Source organism: Protopterus annectens, chromosome 16.part0 (assembly GCF_019279795.1).
Source record: "Protopterus annectens isolate FY-2018-M chromosome 16.part0, PAN1.0, whole genome shotgun sequence".
Classification (NCBI taxonomy): domain Eukaryota; kingdom Metazoa; phylum Chordata; order Ceratodontiformes; family Protopteridae; genus Protopterus; species Protopterus annectens.
This window is the reverse complement of record NC_056750.1, coordinates 206,059,380-206,077,850: the sequence shown is the minus strand read 5'-3', so window position 1 is coordinate 206,077,850 and position 18,471 is coordinate 206,059,380. Positions and strand designations below refer to the sequence as shown.

At 39.6% G+C, this 18,471-nt stretch overlaps 1 protein-coding gene across 1 annotated transcript in view; it reads right to left on the bottom strand.

The window, feature by feature from the left end:
• Positions 1-18,245, bottom strand: part of DCAF11 (DDB1 and CUL4 associated factor 11) — a gene marked incomplete in the record, with an annotated part of 1,824,350 nt that extends 1,806,105 nt beyond the window's left edge. Inside the window, 1 exon segment of the mRNA XM_044057850.1 lies at positions 18,209-18,245.
• Between the last annotated feature and the right edge of the window lie 226 nt (positions 18,246-18,471).

Genomic DNA, 18,471 nt, shown 5'->3' with positions numbered 1-18,471 from the left:
GGCAAGGAATACAGTACAAATGAAAATCCTTATGAGGTATTTGCTTCCCACAAGTAATACAATTATTAACTTTCACTGACATCGGTAAGGAGCAAGAAAATGTTTCCCCAATGGGATACTTAGCTTTAGTTGAAGACTTCGGTTCTGAAACTCTAAAACGAAAATTTCAGAGTCGGCCGACTGGCACTTGCGAACTGTTTCGGGCACCGCGCGGCAAGAAAGACAGATGTAATGGCATCGGCTGCATGTTTTATAACCCTGACGACCTGACATCATGGAAGAAGGGACAGCAACCGACGCAGGACCCAAGACTTTGTTAATCAGGCCGACTGAGGGCAACCTGCCAGCAGATTACCCGAATGTAATGACTGCAACAGTGAAACACGAAGATCATCTGTAAATATGATAACGGGGGAGAAGTGCCTGGGTTGTATAGCAATCAATGGAACTGGAAAAACCATGAGGTCAACTTGAGGCCTGTTAAGTCTGGGTGAGTCATGCCTGTCGGTTGAGACAGGAGGTTTGGAGTTGGATCCTAAATCCATGGTATATGTAAAAGATGAGGCCAGAGGAAGGGAAACGAAATCTGACAAGAGGATAGGCATAATAGAGACCAGGGGCCAAGCATGAAGTAGAGATGAAGTAGAGCATCTCTAAGAGACTCTTCTGGTAGGGAGAATTAAGGCAAAGGGCAAAGAACCTGCTGCATTTGTTGCTGAGGGGAGAGGAAAATAGATCGCAGCATGGTTGGCCCCACTGATGGAATATTCTCTCAGTCTTGTTGCCATTTATAGACCATTCATAAGGCATCAAAAAGAACCTGCTTAACTTGTTTGCAATCAGACTGGATTTCCCCAAGATGTGCATTGCAATCAGAATGTGCCTGGAAGAGATCGCTTTTTGCCATACTCTCATGGCTTCTTGAAAAAAAGGATAAATTCTGCTTTTCCCGTTTTCTGATGTACCATACTACTGACATATTGTCCGTCTGGATCGCAACAGTCCCATGGGAGAGGGTCTTGAAAGGCCTGCAACACTAGGAGGACAGCTCTCATCTCCAGGACATTGATATGCATATTGGCCTCTTTGGGAGACCATGTGCCTTGGACTGTCCTTCCTAAGAAATGCCCAACCCAAACAGACAAGCATCCACGGTCACTGTGGCCTTGGGTTGAGGGAGATCAAAAAGATGGCCTTTGTGGAGTTGACTTGAATGGATCCATCACAGAAGGCAATTCTTGCATGCTTGAGTAATCTTAACTAGCATGGATAATGGGTCCTGGAGAAAAGATATTGACTGGCAAGTGTCCCTTGAAGAATTCTTACATGGAAACTGGCAAGTGGTACAAGGGTGATAGCTGCTGCCATGGATCCCAAGGCTTGAAGTACCAGCCATGCCGGAAGGGAAGAATTCTGAATTATCTTCTTGATAATTGGAAATGTGAATAACCACACTACACAACACATGCCCCCACAGACCAGCAATGTAAAAAGTGAACAGATGTTGTAAAATGAAAATAAAAAATGTTTTATTCAAGATTGAGGAAGAAAACCTATTGACTGCATTAAGATGAGCTCCAATTAATTCCAAACTCTGAGTCGGTATGAGTTGAGAATTGACCGACAACTGGAGCAAGTATTCCCTTCCTTGAATTAGTTAATGTCTGGTTGGAGCAGTCATTTAGATAAGGAAATACTTGGAATCTCAGCATTCTCAAGTGAACTGCTATGACTGCCATGCACTTAGATTAGGTTCATAGATTAGTACTAGGCTAACTGCCCTTGCAAGCCATATTTAAAGCCTAGCCAATTATCCCTTGTGAGAATCAAACCATGTACCTTGTGTTTGTAAGGCAAATACCTTAACCATTAGGTCACCCTCCCAACCCAAAGAATGACAAGGTTCGAACCCAGGACCCTTTGCATCAAAATCAAAGTACAGAACCACTAAGCCATGACAACATAGACTCAAACCCTGCACCCTGTGTTTGTAAGGCAAACACCTTAACCATTAGTTGATGAATACCATGGGGCTGTGGTGAGACCAAAGGGCAGTGCTGTGAAATGGTAATGACTAGCTCCCACATGAAGTGTAGGTATCTTCTGGAGCACCTGCTCATTTAAAGCAATAGTATCAATGCTGAAGATCTAGTGAGCACATCCAGTCGTCCTTCTGCAGATATGACAGAATGGACTTAACTATGTCCATCCAGAACTTTGTATACTGAACATACTAATTTTGTCTGTTGAGATCCAAAATTGGTCTCACGTCCCCTGTCTTTTTTTGGCAACAAAAAATGAAAATGTTGAATAAGTTCTGGATCCTTTCTGGTCTTGGGGGGACTTCTTGAATGATGTTTTTCTAGCACCTTGTTTATCTCTAGAGAAGCTGCCTCCCTCTGGCTGGGTGGAACATCGGGGATCTTCTTTGGAACTGCTGGAGGGGATGGGAAAATGGTATACTATAAATCTTTTGTGATATCAAGCCAGGTTCTCTGGTCCCGCGCTAGACAACTCCTGACTGCCTCCAGAGATGTGTAGTTGGGCCTCCATTCAGAAGCACTGATAGGCTCTGTCGAAGAAAGAATCTCAAGATCCCTGGATATGTGGACTATCTCTGCCTGAGGGATAGGATCTTCCAAAAAGAGTTCTTCCCTCTGTCCCTGGGATAGCCATCTCCACATGATCCCTGAAAGTAACCCTGGGATTTCCTGAACCACATCATTCTATCACCTCGTTGGTTCCTAGAAAATGACCATTCTGGAGTAGAAAAACGTACACCCAGAACTCAGAGGGTCATCCCTTCATGTTCGTACCTGGGTGTACTTCTTTCAACTTGGGGCCAAAGAGTGAGGTTTCGTCAAAAGTCGCATTGATGAGGGAAGATTTAAATGGTTCCACAGAATTACACAAGCACATCCAGGCATGTTTCCTAATGGCAATGCCTAAACCCACTGTCCATGAGGTACCTTCCAAAGCATGAGATATTAACCTTATGGACGAATTAGATAGCAACTGAAGGGTAGCTAGCTGAGAGGAAATGGTATTCCCCTTCCTCTGAGGACATGGACATGAAAAAAATTTGGAAAGCTCCTTGATCAAATCTCTTTGAAGTCTGGTAAAATGTGCCAAATAATTCAGTGACCTTCAAGCAAAGGTTGCTGATACACAAACATGCTTCCCAAACCTGTCTAGAACCCTAGACTCCCTTGTTAAGTGGGTGGACAGAAAACTCTGTTCCGCTAGTTCCTTTACGGTGGCTGCAACAACCATGGCATCAATCGGTACTCCTTTATTCCAATGTAGACAGTCTTTTGGATGTGCAAGGATTTTGTCTGGCCTCTTGGAAATAGGCTCAATGGTGTCTGGTGCCTTCCACATCTGTCAAGAGACTAGATCTACAAGCTCATAGGGGGGAGTCACCCAGGAGGTAGAGGGGCCAGACTCAAAAACCTTCAGTAATATTGGTTCCTCTTGGGAAGGATTAGCAAGAGACCAACCACCTCTTTGTTTAAGGAGTTCTAAGACATCTCCAAAGGAGACATCATCAGGTGGAGATCTGAGAGACTGTCCCCCTCATAAAAATCAAAGTTTTCAGTGACGGACTCTTTTAGGGAGTCTAAATGCCTCTTCTTGCAAATGTTCTCTTCCAAAGGACCTCCTCAGTGGGATTCTCCAGAGAGGTATCAGAAGAGATAATACCCTGATGTGTGGACTGGAGATTAGCTAGGACTGGCTGTCCCAATGGAAGGAAAGAATGAGGCTCAGGATGCAAAACAGAGTGGAACAAGGGGGTCTGATCTGAAGAGAACAAGATCATCTTTTCTCTACACCTAGAGAAAACTCTCTCCACTACCTTGAAAGCAGAGCACGTAGGGAAAGAAGAAACTGAAGGATCTGACAATGGCCCCTCTTGGATCATCTGATCCCATTGTCCCAAAGGCACCCCACCTGAGGAGGGAGTAGGAACAGAGCTATCCAACGCTGAGGCTCCAAGGGGAAGAGACGGCTCTGACAGCTTTGAAGTAGACTCCAACACCCCGGAGCCAGCAACAACACTTTGGGTCAAACAGTCTTCTGGCTCTGAAGTACTCGGTGCCAGTAGACTCAGAGAAACCACTGCAGTCGAAAATGCAATGATCTTTGGAACAGAGGAAGACATCCCCAGGGGTTTTGGATCCGACGGTCCTGAAACTGAAGGATGGATCAGAGAAGGAGAAAGCAATTGTGATGTGGCTGGATGGAGGCTCTCAAGGCCCAATGTCGAAAGAACTCCCATTTGAATCTGCATCCGAAGGAACTTCCTCATCATTCTATCCACACATGCCTCAGGCTCCTGGAAGACCAGACAGAAGAATATGTTGATGAGGGCCTAGAATGCCTTCTGGGCAACTGTTCGAGAAAAGGAGATGGCAACCTAGAAGAGACACGCTCCAAAGCCAGAGACAGGCTGTGGATCCAAGGATATTCCTCCATTGGAAGCTTCTGATCCAAAGGGGTTGGATCAGACAACAACTTTGCAGGTGGCTCCAATGAAGGAGACAGAGTAATGATGGAGGTGGAAGGACGATCAGGAGACCTTTTACAAGTCTCTTTGTCCTTAGAAAGAGAGTCACCCTTTTTTTTTTTTTTAAGGAGTTTCACCAATGACCAAAGTAGAGGATTTAGAGGGAAAAAAGACTTAGGAAGCTTATTCTTCCTATCAATTAAAGCCTGCACAAATGTCACACTAGATGCGTCGGACCTAAACAGTACATACAATTCCTGTGGATGCCAGAGTTAAGAATCTTGTGCACACAGGAAAAGCTTTTTTTTTTAAAGCTGGAGGGCTTATCTGACATTTTGTAAGAAAAAACAAGCAACAACAGCACAATGAAAGTATAACAGAAGAGAAAAAGATTGATTAAAAAAAATTCCTAAGAAAAGGACTAGCAATGTTGGTATTTGAGAGTACTATGCAGTACAGGGAGGGAAGTAAGACTACCAACTATTGAATTTATAGGTACTCAGAGTACAAGGGAAAAAAAGGCATACTAAAGTGCTGTTAAGAGTAGAAAACTTAGGTTAATCTAATAAAGGGTAACCAGGGATGTAGTACAAAAAAAGGAATATAATTACAACTAAGATGAAAAAGGAAACCAAACTCACAAGACAAATTGAGTAAAACAAAGCCTATTGCTTGAGAGCTCTTAATCCATATCTGTTTGCTATGGAAGCAAACGAGATCAGAGGTATGTCAGGTTGGTGTGGCATTACGGGTAAAAGGAATGAGCTCGACCATTCAAGAATCTTACGATCTGGAAGAAGCAGCTGAGCTGGATCAGAGGGTCAGATCCAAACCCAACAGTTGAGGAAGAATGAAAATGGACATCATCAGGTCTTATATTTTAGTTGTAAAATACTATAGCAAGTTTGAAAGAAACTATTTTACATCAAAAATATTAAAAAATAATTAATAAAAAAAGTAAAAAATTAAAGTTATTACAATAATTATTTGTTTTATATTTTTGACATAAAATAGTTTGTTTCAAACTTGCTGTAGTATTTTACAGCCAAAATATAAGATCTGATGTTGCCATTTTCATTCTTCGTCAAATGGTGGGAAAGAGGCCCCAGTTACAGGGACCTTGGGTGGCCCTCATGGAAAGACATTCCTGAGTACTGAGAACCAAAGGCAGCCCTGCTCCTGGAAGTCAAATCCAAACTTTAATGAGCAATAAAGATATGGGCATTAGACCAGGTAGCTGCTGCACAGATGCCATCAATGGAAGTTCTAGACCAAAAGGCAGATAATGTAACCATAGACCTTGTGGTGTGTGCTTTAGGGGGTCTGGGTAAGGTCAAACCGTGTTGACTGTAAACAAAGGATATGCAGTCTGTAAGCCATCTGGCTAAGGTAACTTCAGAAACTATTTTACCCAATTTGTTTGGAGAGAAAGAGACAAACAATCACTCTGATTTTATGGAAATAAAAATGTAGTTGCCTTTGTACATCCAAAAGTTGGAGCATGTAGTTGTCTCCTTTGTTAGCAAAGTTGGGAAAGAAAACAATCAAATTAATGGCTTGATTAAGATTTGTTTCAGACGCTACTGAAGACAAAAAGGATGGGTCGGTCCATAAGGTAACTCTGTTTGTGTGAAAAATGAGATAAAGAGATTTGGAAGGGAGAGCCTGGAATTCAGAAACTCATCTCACAAACATTATGACCACCAGAAAGGAAGTTTTCCAAGACAAAAATTTTAAACCGATTTAAAAGATGGTTCAAATAGTTTCAGAGTTAAGTCTTGCAGAAAGACTGCTAAATTCCAGGGAGGAGTGGGGTCTAAGCAAGAAAGCATCTTTGCAAAATGCCTTGCACAATTTTGAAAAAGCTAATGAGGAAGCATTTTCATCTGAATGTAAATTAGATATGGCTTCCAATTGTACTTTGCTAGTAGAAAAACTAGCTTTTTCTTGAAAAATTGATGCAAAAAACTCTAGGACAGCAGAAGTAGAAGCAGTGAAGGGATTCAATTCTCTCTGTACAGCCCAAATGTTGAATCTTTTCCACTTACTTAACTAGATTTTCCTAGTAGAGGCCTTGTAGGAAGACAGGAGTATCTGTCAGAATGGGGAAGAATGCCTGGGCTATCTATCAGTGGAACTGGAGAAACTATGTGGTCAAATTGTGGCCTGCAATGCCCAGATGATCCATCCCCAAGGGAAGAGAGAAGGTATGGGCTGGTGTCCAGTATCCAAGGTAGACAGCAAAGGTGAGATCAAAGGAAGAGGAACCACACTTGACAAGGCCAAAAAGGGACAATGAGGATAACCATGCTCTCCAATCATAGTGCCTTCTGTAAGAATTTGTGAATAAGCGGTATCATGAGATAAGCATAAAGGACGCTGGTGGGCCAAACATAGACTACAGCATCTCTTGTTGACTCCTCCAGAGGGGAGATTAGAGCAAAGAACTTGATGCACTTATTCTTGTTGGGAGATGCAAACAGACTGCAGCAAGGTTGACCCAGACAGGAAATCTTCACCACCACTGACCGATTGAAAGACTACTCAATAAATATTAGAATGGACTTACTGAGTTTGCCTGCTAGCACATTGGATTTCCCCGATAAGTGCACTGCCATAAGAAAGTAGTTGGATGAAACTGCCCACTGGTACACTTTTCATTGCCTCTCGACAAAGGGGATAAGATCAGGTCATTTGTTGATGTACCAAGCCACAGATATGTCAGTTTGAATCACAATAATCTCAAGAGGAAGTGAGCTCTAGAAGGCCTGCAATGCTAGGAGGACCACTGTCATCTCTAAAACATTGATGTGTGAATTGGTTTCTTGTGGGGAACACATGCCTTGGACCGTCCATCTCAAAAAATGCTCCACCACCCCAGATGTGAGCAGTCCGTGGTTACCATCTCTACTGGGGAAAAAGTACAAGACAGCAACCTATTGAACAGCTAGAGTCCTATTGAAGAATGCTCATATAAAAATGGGCCATAGTAAGTATGTTTATGGCTGCTGTCATTGACCCTAAGGCCTGCAGAACAAGTCTGGCTATGGGAAAAGGATGTGCAATAATTTGCTACACTTGTCACTTTATGTTCCATAATCTAGGAGGTGGAAGAGAAGCTAACTTTGTGTTGAACTGAGCACCTATGAATTCCAGGCTCTAGACAGGTTGAAGAGGAGACTTGCAGATGTTGACTGAGATGGCTACAGATTGACATAACTGGAGCAGGTAGCCCATGGATTTCTATAGAAGATGCTTGATTGGGGCAGTAAGGAGCCAGTCATCTAGGTATGAAAACACTCAGAATTCTAGCAGTCTCAAGTGAGTTGCTACTACTGCTGCCATACATTTGGTAAAAACCCTGGGGTCTGTAGTGAGATCAAAGGGCAGGGCTGTGAACTGGTAGTGACTGGCCCCCAACCAATAGCGCAGACATCTTTGGGATCATCTGTTGTAACAGTACTTATTCTGAAGATCAGAGGAGAACATCCAATTGTCCTTGCATAGAAACAGTAGAATGGACTGAACCACGACCGTTCAGAACTTAGACTTATTTACAAATTAATTCAGTTTGCTTGGGTCCAGAATTGGTCTCAGGTCCCCTGTTTTCTTTGGCACTAAAAAATAAATCTTGAGCAAGTCCCAGATCCTTTCTGACCTGGTGGGACTTCCCGGATGACTCTTCTGTCTACCAGCTTTTGAATTTCTTGAACTGCTGTGTCCCTCTGATTGTGTGGAACATTGGGCAGCCTTTTGCGTTTGGTTGAGGGTCTCCGAGAAAATGGTATGAAATAACCCTGGGTATGATTTTGAGCACCCAGGAATCTTTTGTTAATGGTGCTCAGGTGTCTAGGTGCAGAGACAAGGACCCCCCCCCCCAACTGCCTCCTGAGGTAAGCAATCAGGCAACCTTTAAGGAGCAGTGAAAGGGCTTACCCAAATAAGAATCTCGAAAACCCTGTTTCTGCTGGCATTCCCTGCTGCAAGGATGGCGTCTTCCATTAGCATTCCCTCCATCTGCCTCTGAGGGAAGACATATCCACATGAATCCTGGAAATGACCTTGGGACTTCTGGAACCACAGTTTCTTACCTCCTTGTTGATTACTAGAAAAGGATTGCTGAGAAGTAGAAAAGCTTATCCCTATGGCAGACAAGGTCTTTCCATGCTGTTCACTCCAGGAAAGCATTAACAGTAGGGCCAAACAAAGATGATCCATCAAAGGGAGCACCGAGTTGCACAAGCGCATCCAGGCATGTCTCCTAACAGCTATGCCTGAACCTGCCGCCAGTGAGGAGTCCTCAGCAGCATGGGAAAGGTATACAAGATTGACAGGGGCATTATGGGTAGAGGGAGGAGCTCAAGAGTTGGATCTGAGAGCCTAGTAAATGCAGCCAAGTCAGACTGAGGTCGGATCAGAGACCCAACAGTTGAGGAACAAATAAAATGGATATTTACAATTTTACAGACAACCCATTCTCCAAGTACAATAATGACCTCCAGAGTGTGTTTTACTGTATAAATAATGTCCTTCCAGGGGAAGCTAGAGGCCCTCTCTGCCTGCAACATTGGGCCTCAGCAAACCCCTGGGCATGAATTATTTACACAGTACACACCTGCATTATGGTTTGCTTGCTACTCTGAATCTAGGTGTAAGTTAATTATCCACCCTCATTTCCTTCTATACTGGGTGTAATTTTAAAAGCATTTTTTCATAAACCTGCTGAACCAAGGTTTATTCTTTAAGTAGTGTCACTGGCACAACCTCTTTACTGCAGTAAGCTTACTCCCACCCTAGGTCATCTGCTTGAGTTGATGGGAGCTCACGTGGCTGTAAAAGATCCCATGAAACATATTGAAAAGAGTAGTGGGCCCTTTCTTTATATATAAACACAAAACTTATTTACTCCAGATTTACAAATGTACAAATATATAAGAGTTACAAATAGTTGCACGCATTTATAATTTTTTTTAAAATCATACTAAATTTTCATTCCTATTAGACCTCCACTCCTTTTTCCATAACCACCATCTGATTTTATTTAATACTGTTTCTAAAATCCATTTATCATTAATCATAATTCCATTTATTCTTTCATTCCATATAACTCATATGACATAAAATGACTTTTTAACTATTATTTTCTTTCATTCTTATATCCATATTTGATCCTATCCATGTTTATTTGATCCACTTTTAAATCTTAAAAAAATGTTCTTTACATAGTTTTACACACAACTTTTTTACTCTTTTACATCTGAAAGACAAATGTTCCAACAGTTTCTTCTTGACAACATAAACATATTCTATCACTTTTCTTTTTATATTGCATATTTTCGCTTACTGGTAATTCATCTATTACCAGTCTCCACAAAAATCCTGATGTTATACTTTGATTATATGACTATGCCATTTGATTCTTATTTTTATAGCTTTATTTTTTTTTATCTGTCGAGATTTTCCCAAGGTTTTACAAAGTAATGTTTTATCATTACATTCTTATACCATTTTCTTTCTCTTTCCCTATATCAATTTTTATTGTCCATAAAAAATATTTTTCCTTGGTAACATTTTATTTCTTCGTAAACACACTTTTTTATCTTTTATTCTTTCTTACCATACTCCAAAATGTATCATACTTATATTTATACAATTTTACTACCAATCTCTCATCTCTTTCATTTATCCACTTTAACACTTTGCACAAATTTAATGAAGCAGCATATACTACTGTGTTATTTAACCCTAAACCTCCTTCCTTTTTACTGGGTTTAATCTGGAAACCCACATAGATGAAAAAAATATGTACAATAATTATTTTTCAGACACTGTTGGCAACTTGGATATACTTGCTAAATATGTTATTTTTCCCATCAGTACTGAATTTATCAAACTGTTTTTTTCTGAATCACAATTTATAGGTTCATCAGAAAAGACGTGTTTGCTTTAAGTCTTCTACTGTTTTTCCCACTGAATTCTACTTGCACCTTTATTCCCAAAACTGTATACCCAACACATAAATTTCATTCATGGTAAAATATATACCCACTCTCTTTACTGTATCACCTAAACCTTTACTTTTCTATTTGAAGATATCACTATCCCCTCACCACATTCTTTGTGTAAGTTATTACTTCTTTTTAAACTAATTTTGTTTTTTTGCAATTACTATAATGTCATCTGCATATGTTAACAGAAATGCAATTTCTTAACCCTTGAGGTGTCGTATTCCCCACCTCCTTCATTTTGTAATTTACTTCACATACTATCACATTCACAATTAATGTAAAGAGTACACAACTCATTGGGCATCCCTGTTTTACACACACCATATGCACTGCTTAGCTTAACCAGCCGTTTACAAGTATTTTTACTGACTTAACCCGCGGTAGTGGTGCTGTGGTAGCGTTGTCGCCTCACAGTAAGACGCTGTCCGGTTCATTTCTCAGCTAGAGCTTCTTCTGCGTGGAGACATGCGTGAATGGGCATACCTTCGTTGAAGGTTGTGCGTCAGGGCTGGTAACTCGGCACATAAAAATCAACTACCAATCATTAGCGGACCGGAGTTCCGCTGTGGCGACCCCTAACCGGGAAAAGCCGAAAGACACAATAACAACAACATTACTATACACTGACTTATGTAATTTCCTAACTTTCTCACTTATACTCCTTCATTATTACCCATAAGATTTCATGTCCAATTGTGTCAAATGCCTTAATAAGGTCTCCTATCATGATTTTTTATCATCCATCATTTCTCTAATTATCATTAATAATTCTTAACAATCCTTCCACTTTATACTACACATACTGCCTTCCAAAATATTTTCCATTTTAGTTTCAAATCTCTTTTGTATTGTTTTCAAAAAGATCTGACAATCATTATTATTCAATACTATTGTCTCCATTGTTATGCCTTCTATCCTTCTTCAATATGAATTTACATATTCCACTACATAAATGAAGGTTTTATGTATAAAGAATCAACCATTCATTCAAACTCTCTAAAAATATTTTTTTTTGCCAATCCCTTAAATTTTTATACATTCCATCTGCTCCTGTAGCCAATATATTTATGTGTCTTAATACTTTATCTCATATAAAGAAATCTCCTTTTCCAACTCATTCTTTTTTTAATTTTTAAATTTTTTTTTTTTTTTTTTACTTCCCATGTTTTTATTACCTTCTTTTTTCTTTAAACATTTCTTGTACATCTTGTACTACACTATTAATATTTTCTTGAGTTTTTATTTCTCCTTTTACATTTTTTTCTATCGCTGCACTACCATATTCCTTTACTAATCTGCTTAAGTAACTTGACACTTCTTTTTCCTTGTAAAAAAACATCTTTGCTTATGTAACAGTTCTTGTACTTATTTCTTTCATATTTTTTCTTTAACAAAGTACTACCATTATGTTCTAAATTTTTCAATGCATCATTATATGTTCTTTCATATTTTTTCTACTTTTTCTCGCATCATATTGGCACTGCAAAAATATTTTCTACTTTTTCCTTAAATATCATCCAACATTAAGAACAATTTTTATAAAATGTTTTTATAGTAACATGATCTTTCCATAACTGTACTACTAATCTCTTTCCTTTCTCATTTATCCTTTTTCTTTGCCTAGTTTTATATATTCCTTGTAGTCTTTTATACCTAGCCATAGTACGTGATCAGAAAATCATTTCAACTCTCTCTCCTTCTTCTGTAACTAAATCGTCTGATACTATAGAATAGTCTATTTCAGTTCTACACATACCCCTTTTGTAAGTCCATGACTTTTTATTCCAAAGTTTTAACTTGCCATATCTTATAACTAACATTTTTTATATCATTTCCTTTCTTTTTACATATGCCTCTTAAATCACAATGAAGAGTCTTGTTACAATTCATATTTATCACAGTCTAAAATCTGATGAAATAAGCTTTTCATTTCTTCAGAATTAGTATAAGCCTCTAATTTTATAATTCTATATATTTGTTCTTTCCATTTTAACTATACAATGGTTAAGCTTCACACTTTTGCTAAAGTTAGAGCTAATATCTTTACTGTATTTCTACAGAATGCAGCTACTCCAGAGCATCTCTCATTTCCCATATTTCAGATTATCTTTCTTCCCCATAGTTTTGGTTTGCAACCTTTTTTCATTTGTTAAAAATCTTATGTCTTCTAATATTACATCTACATCATATGTATTACACCACTCCAAATCCCTGTTATTCTTACTATATTCTTAACACTATTCACATTTACAGAAAACGCTCTAAAATGTTCCTTTTCCTTAGATTCATGGTGCCATAAGTTCACAGCCAATTACTAGGTTAGCTGCCTTAATGAGCATTCTAAGCCTAGCCAATTTCTCTCCCAAAAGTGGGAATCAAACACTGTACCTTGTGTCTAAACACCTTAACTACTATACCAAACACTATTAGCTGTCAATGTACTTTTTCATCCATTTCTTTTCTCTTCAGATCTTTTGTACTTGTCCCTGTAAATTATCTTTTTCTGTCTTTTATACTTTTAACAGATTTTTTTTTTTACTATTTCCCAATTTATGTCCTCTTCGTTACTTATTTCAGAGCCTTGTGTGTCCTCTTATTTTTTTCTCACCTAATTTTTCATCTCTTTCTACTACTACTAAAATTTCTTTACTTTTTCCTGTTCCCTACTCTTACTTTCATTTTTACAATCCAGCCATAAATGTCCAATTCGGTTATATTTATAACATTTCAATTCACATTTTTACATCATGTTCCTTTCACCCCCACAAAATATCATTTTCTTTTATCACAGTTACTTAACAAATGTCCTTTTCCACAAAAATGTTTTGGATTGTCCACAGTATTTTATGACACCCCTATTCCCCTCAACAGTTATCGTGTTTGGTACACACTTTTTTTTCTCTTTATTTTTAACACAATATTACAATCCTATCCGCCAGTCCATAAACCCCTAACTACCATAAACTTTTGCAATCTCCAGTACTTCTTTTCAATCTTTTTTTTTCCATGTTTGAAACTGTACATTAATCTTATTTACTGTTTGCCTGTTAAATGCTTTTATCACAAAGATTCCATGGAGTACAATCTTTCTTTTTTTCATATTCAAGAAATTTTTCAATTGAAAAAACAGCCTCACCTATAATGTAATAAAATATCTTTTTGTTAATAAAAATAAATGCTCTTACCTCATGTGCTTTTACACCCACAGGAGCTATTAAATTGTCCCACACTTCATATCTCTCAATTTCTTTGTCTTTTTTTACTTTGAATCCTTACCACATACTTCTGTTTTTCATTTTCTTCTGCCTTTTTCTTTTCTGCTACTCCCTCTTTGCCTTCTTTTACTTTTTCTGCATTTGTTTTCTTTTCCATCTCACCACTAATCTTCAGGATGGTCTCTGCATCCTCCTTTAGTATATTTTTCATAATGTGGGGCAAATCTCCTTAATTTTCTGGCTCCCTCTGCATCAAAATTTCTTTAATCATCCGGCAACCCTCCAGACTCGAGGGCTGTAATTATACAGCCAACATTTGCAGGCATCTCCATCAAACAGACTTGTCTGAAACATCTCCTCTGAATCCTACATGCATTCTCTGGTCTCGATATTGCTTTCTCCTCCATTTCTCTCACCACTCCATTATCTCTTTCTCTCTCTATCTGACTTCATGTTTCTTCAGGCTGCCTCAGTGCCGGGATTGTTAATAGGAAGTACTCAGGCAAAATGGGCCCCACTTGCAACAACAAGCAGAGAGAGTTCCCTGATGTCCTGGCCAAATTTTCCTTAGTAATATAAATACCAACTAGGGTCTCCAGTGAAAAAAGGCTACTAGCTTAGTGGGTCTAACCCAGTCAACACAGAATAAATAAAAATGATTGATTTGCTTAATATTTGTGCATGGCACTGAATGTAAAAGCAGAGAGCTCAATCTGTTACTCTCTCTGGGTTGTTGATTCACACTTATACAGAGTAGACAGAAAAGAAAGTTTTAAAACGGTTTAGCTTCTAGGGCTAAACCTAAAGAACTCAAAAACAAAACCCAGTGTAAAAAAAATCCAAAAATACAGCTATCTGAAGAAGTCTCTAATAAAAGTGAGATGAAAGCACTAAGATTCACTGAAAGACATTTGGTCAGAGTTACTTTTGTTTATGCTTATATACACCCAAAGAAACTAGTGATGATTCTTTTGCTCATTTTGCAGCACTGGAGGGCTTAGGACCAATCAGGTGTATCTGTATAACCCTTTCAGTCTTTTATGGTACTTCATCTGGCCCTACTTACACTTAATAGCAAAACAGTAACTCTGACTTCATGGATACAATTTGGCTATTTGAAAAAAAATGAGTGGAGTGGAGAACTGCCATTATCATCCCCTTGCACAAAGGTGATGTCACTACTGACCCTGGAAACTACTGCCCCATTAGCTTGACAAGTCTGATCCGTAAAGCCATATTATTACCGATTTCATAAACAAGGACATAGGCATCTCCAAAGCACTTGACCCCACCCAGTTCAGATTCGTCAAGGGCAAATCTTGCCTGTTGAACCTGGATGACTTCTTTGAGATGGTCACCAAGTCTCTGGATGAAGGAAAGTCAGTAAATACAACTTCATTGATTTGGCCAAGGCCTTTGCGGGCATCACTGAAAAGCTAACACAACTTGGCGTAAATCCCTATCTCATCAGGTGGGTGGCCAACTGGCTCACCGATAGGGCCCACAAAGTCAAAACAGGCATCTCCACCTCTAACAGCAAAACTGTCACTAGTGGCGTTCCACAGGGATCTGTCCTGGGACCCCTACTGTCTAGCATCTACTTCTCGGAGGTCCAGGCAAAGACAAAAGGCCTGTGGCTTACCAAGTTTGCGGATAACTGTTAGTTGGTTGCTGTCATTGACACCCCAAATGATGTTAACATACTGCAAGAGAGTCTCACAGCAACAAACGACTAGTGCCAAAGTCATGGCCTTAAGTTAAAAGCAAAAAAATATTATCATACAATTCAACAAAAACACTGCCCCTACTGATTACCACATTAATGGCAACCCCCTAAGCACACAACCTGTGGTGAGAGACCTGGGTACTCAGGTTGACAACAATCTCACATTCGACCATCATGTAGCAGCAGTGGTCAGAAAAGCCTTTTACTTAGTTCATCTTATAAGTAAACGGGCTGCATCCAGAAAAAAGGAGGTTATTACCTCTCTGTACTCCTCCCACATTAGGCCAATAATTGAGTATAACGCCCCATTTGGTATGTACCTCTCCAAACACCTGCACCAACTCCTCATATTTTTGGTCTGTTCCTCATAAAATTTATGATTTTCTGGCATGCAATTGAGGCTTGAAGTCACTAAATAAAGATATACATTTGAGCTTGAGTTCATATCTTTCAGAAAATGCATGCATAGTTTATATGAGCAAGATTTAAAATTTGACACTATTTTGTACCTTTGTCCATCCATTATTTTGGCTTTATCCAAATTTCTTGCACTTAGGAGGTTAACAGGTATGTGGCTTAAGGCTCTAGGGTGGGGATAATCCACTTCTACCTCTCATTTTTTCAAGACAATGACTGAGAAGGAAAAGGAACAAGCAGTCATGTACAACGTCAAAGTGGAGGGCTTCCTTAAGACTAAGATCACCCAATGCAGCGTTACTGAAGAAGGATCACTGTCCACTTCTTTTGCAGAGACACAGACCCAGCATTCGTTAACCCCCTCCCAAAAAAAAACTTCTCAAAAGAGATGTCTTAGCATTAATACCCTGTGAGGCCAGCCAGCAACTCTACAACCTCACAAGCAAAAGAAATGCAACAGCACAGTGTGGGACTAAAGTAGTAAAGTCTTGAAGGGAGGTGCTTATTGGTAGCAGTATAAAGAGATAGGAAGCCTGTTCAGGGCTCCCCATCAGTACTAATGCTCAATGACAGAGTGCTTCTTTATCAAATCAATCATCCTCCCCCAAAATCCTGCAAACTTCCAAATGCTCAATGTAGCAGACATGATCAAGGGCCCCACAGACACAAAAAAGGCTTGAAGCAGCCTGCTCAAACCTCCCTACCAAGTCTTCAGGGAGACAAAGGGAAAAGACTGCTGGACCTCCGTTCAAACTCTGGGGCATTCTCCAAGGACACAAAGTCCAAATTCCATGTGAAATGAATGAAAGCCAGGTGGTCAAGTATGGAATGGGCAGTGCCTGATCTTGGGCAGTTTAGCACACAGAATTAAGGCCAAGTGCTACTAATGAAAATCATCCTGTAAGTTCTGGGTTTAAATCCCTAATTTCAACTTGCCTATTGTGCGAGGAGAAAGAGCACGGTCTAGGAATCGACCATCCAATGAACTGGTGAATTAAAATGACCATTACTTCAGGCAGAAAAAAAAAAAAAAAAGAACTGAGCACGTTGTGATATACTTTTTCAACTTCGCCATCAACTAGTCTTGATTACAGCAAGGGTAATCATAAATTCACCCCATGGTATGGAGTATGATGATTCTAGATCTGGGTAGCTAATACAGTTGCTGATACTTTTACTTCCTTCTGGGTTACTTTGGCTAGGTTACTCAATGGTCATTTAAACACATGTCCAGTAAATGCCCATGATCTTGGGTCTTATTCCCAGGATCAGATGACATCATTGTTTCTTTTCCTCTTGATCTCTTTTTCTCATGGCCATCAAAGATTGAAAGGTGGAAGAATGACCGACTCCCTTCTCTAGAGGCAGAGCAGAGAATACCACGAGTGAGGGCTCACAGACCATTAAAATGGTGGATTCTAAAACTGTCACAACCATTGGCTTCCTGTTGTCCATTATTTCACCCGTCATTTGACCCCAGGAAAACCATAAACTCACATATGAATCCCAGTAATGTCCACCCTTAAATGCGGGCACCTAGACAGGCCCAGAAATTTTCCTTTCAGCTGCAGTATATGGCCAGATTAAAATGTTGATGCATACTCTTGCATTATACTCTTTCCCAGGCAACAATGTTACATCCTGTGCACCTTCTACTTTGTGAGGGGGCCACTGCAGGAGCATTTGGAAGGCTCAAGCCTCCTCAACTTGAAACATGAACAGTTTCTAATCAAATCATGACAAATGAGATCCAAACTGTTTCAGCAACTAGAAAAAGCTGTGGGTATGGGATTGAACACACCCTCCTATCTCATTCCCCCTCCAACACACAAAGACGTTCATCAGGATAGCTGCACAGGCTTAAATAACTTCCTCCTTCAGGAGGTTGGTTGCACAACACACACAGATAGGAAATAATCCCAGGTAAAGGAAGATTTTCCATGAAAAGGCTCTCAAGTAATTAGATTCCAGCTGTTACCACTACAAAAGGCCCCTCAAAGTGAGACTGATAGGATTCTAACAGTCATCTGTAGCATCTTAAAAGGAAATCAGGACAATCATAAAAAAGTAGGTGCATGCTGTCATCTTTAATCTGCAGTAATGCAAGAGTAAAAATACAAGACCCACTGTAATCTATGAAATTTGTGGTAAATTAAAAAGTACACCAGCCAATTACTTGCAAAAAATCAAGTCACTGCAGAAACTGTGTTAAGCTGTGAACACAGCTAAAATGCAAGTGCTAAATTACTGCACCAGACAAAGCAAGTACACCAGAAGTCACTCCAAAATCTGTACTCAGGTAGTAAAGCAGACAGAAAGCAGAAACAATACTCACGTAAAACCACAGAAAAAGTCAGCCAAAACATTCCTGTAAAAAACAGAAAGCAGTATCTCAAAATATGCTACAATGTATGGGGACAGCATCTCTGCTTAGTACTTTGCACTCCAGTAGCTTTCTCAAGGTACTTAAAAGATGCAACATAACTAAGTGAGCATGTGCAGACAGAGTGACTAACAAAACCATTTAGGGATATTTCAACCAAAAATCCCAGATGGGACAAACATCCTCTAATTGGCCTGAAGGGAAAAGTCAAAATG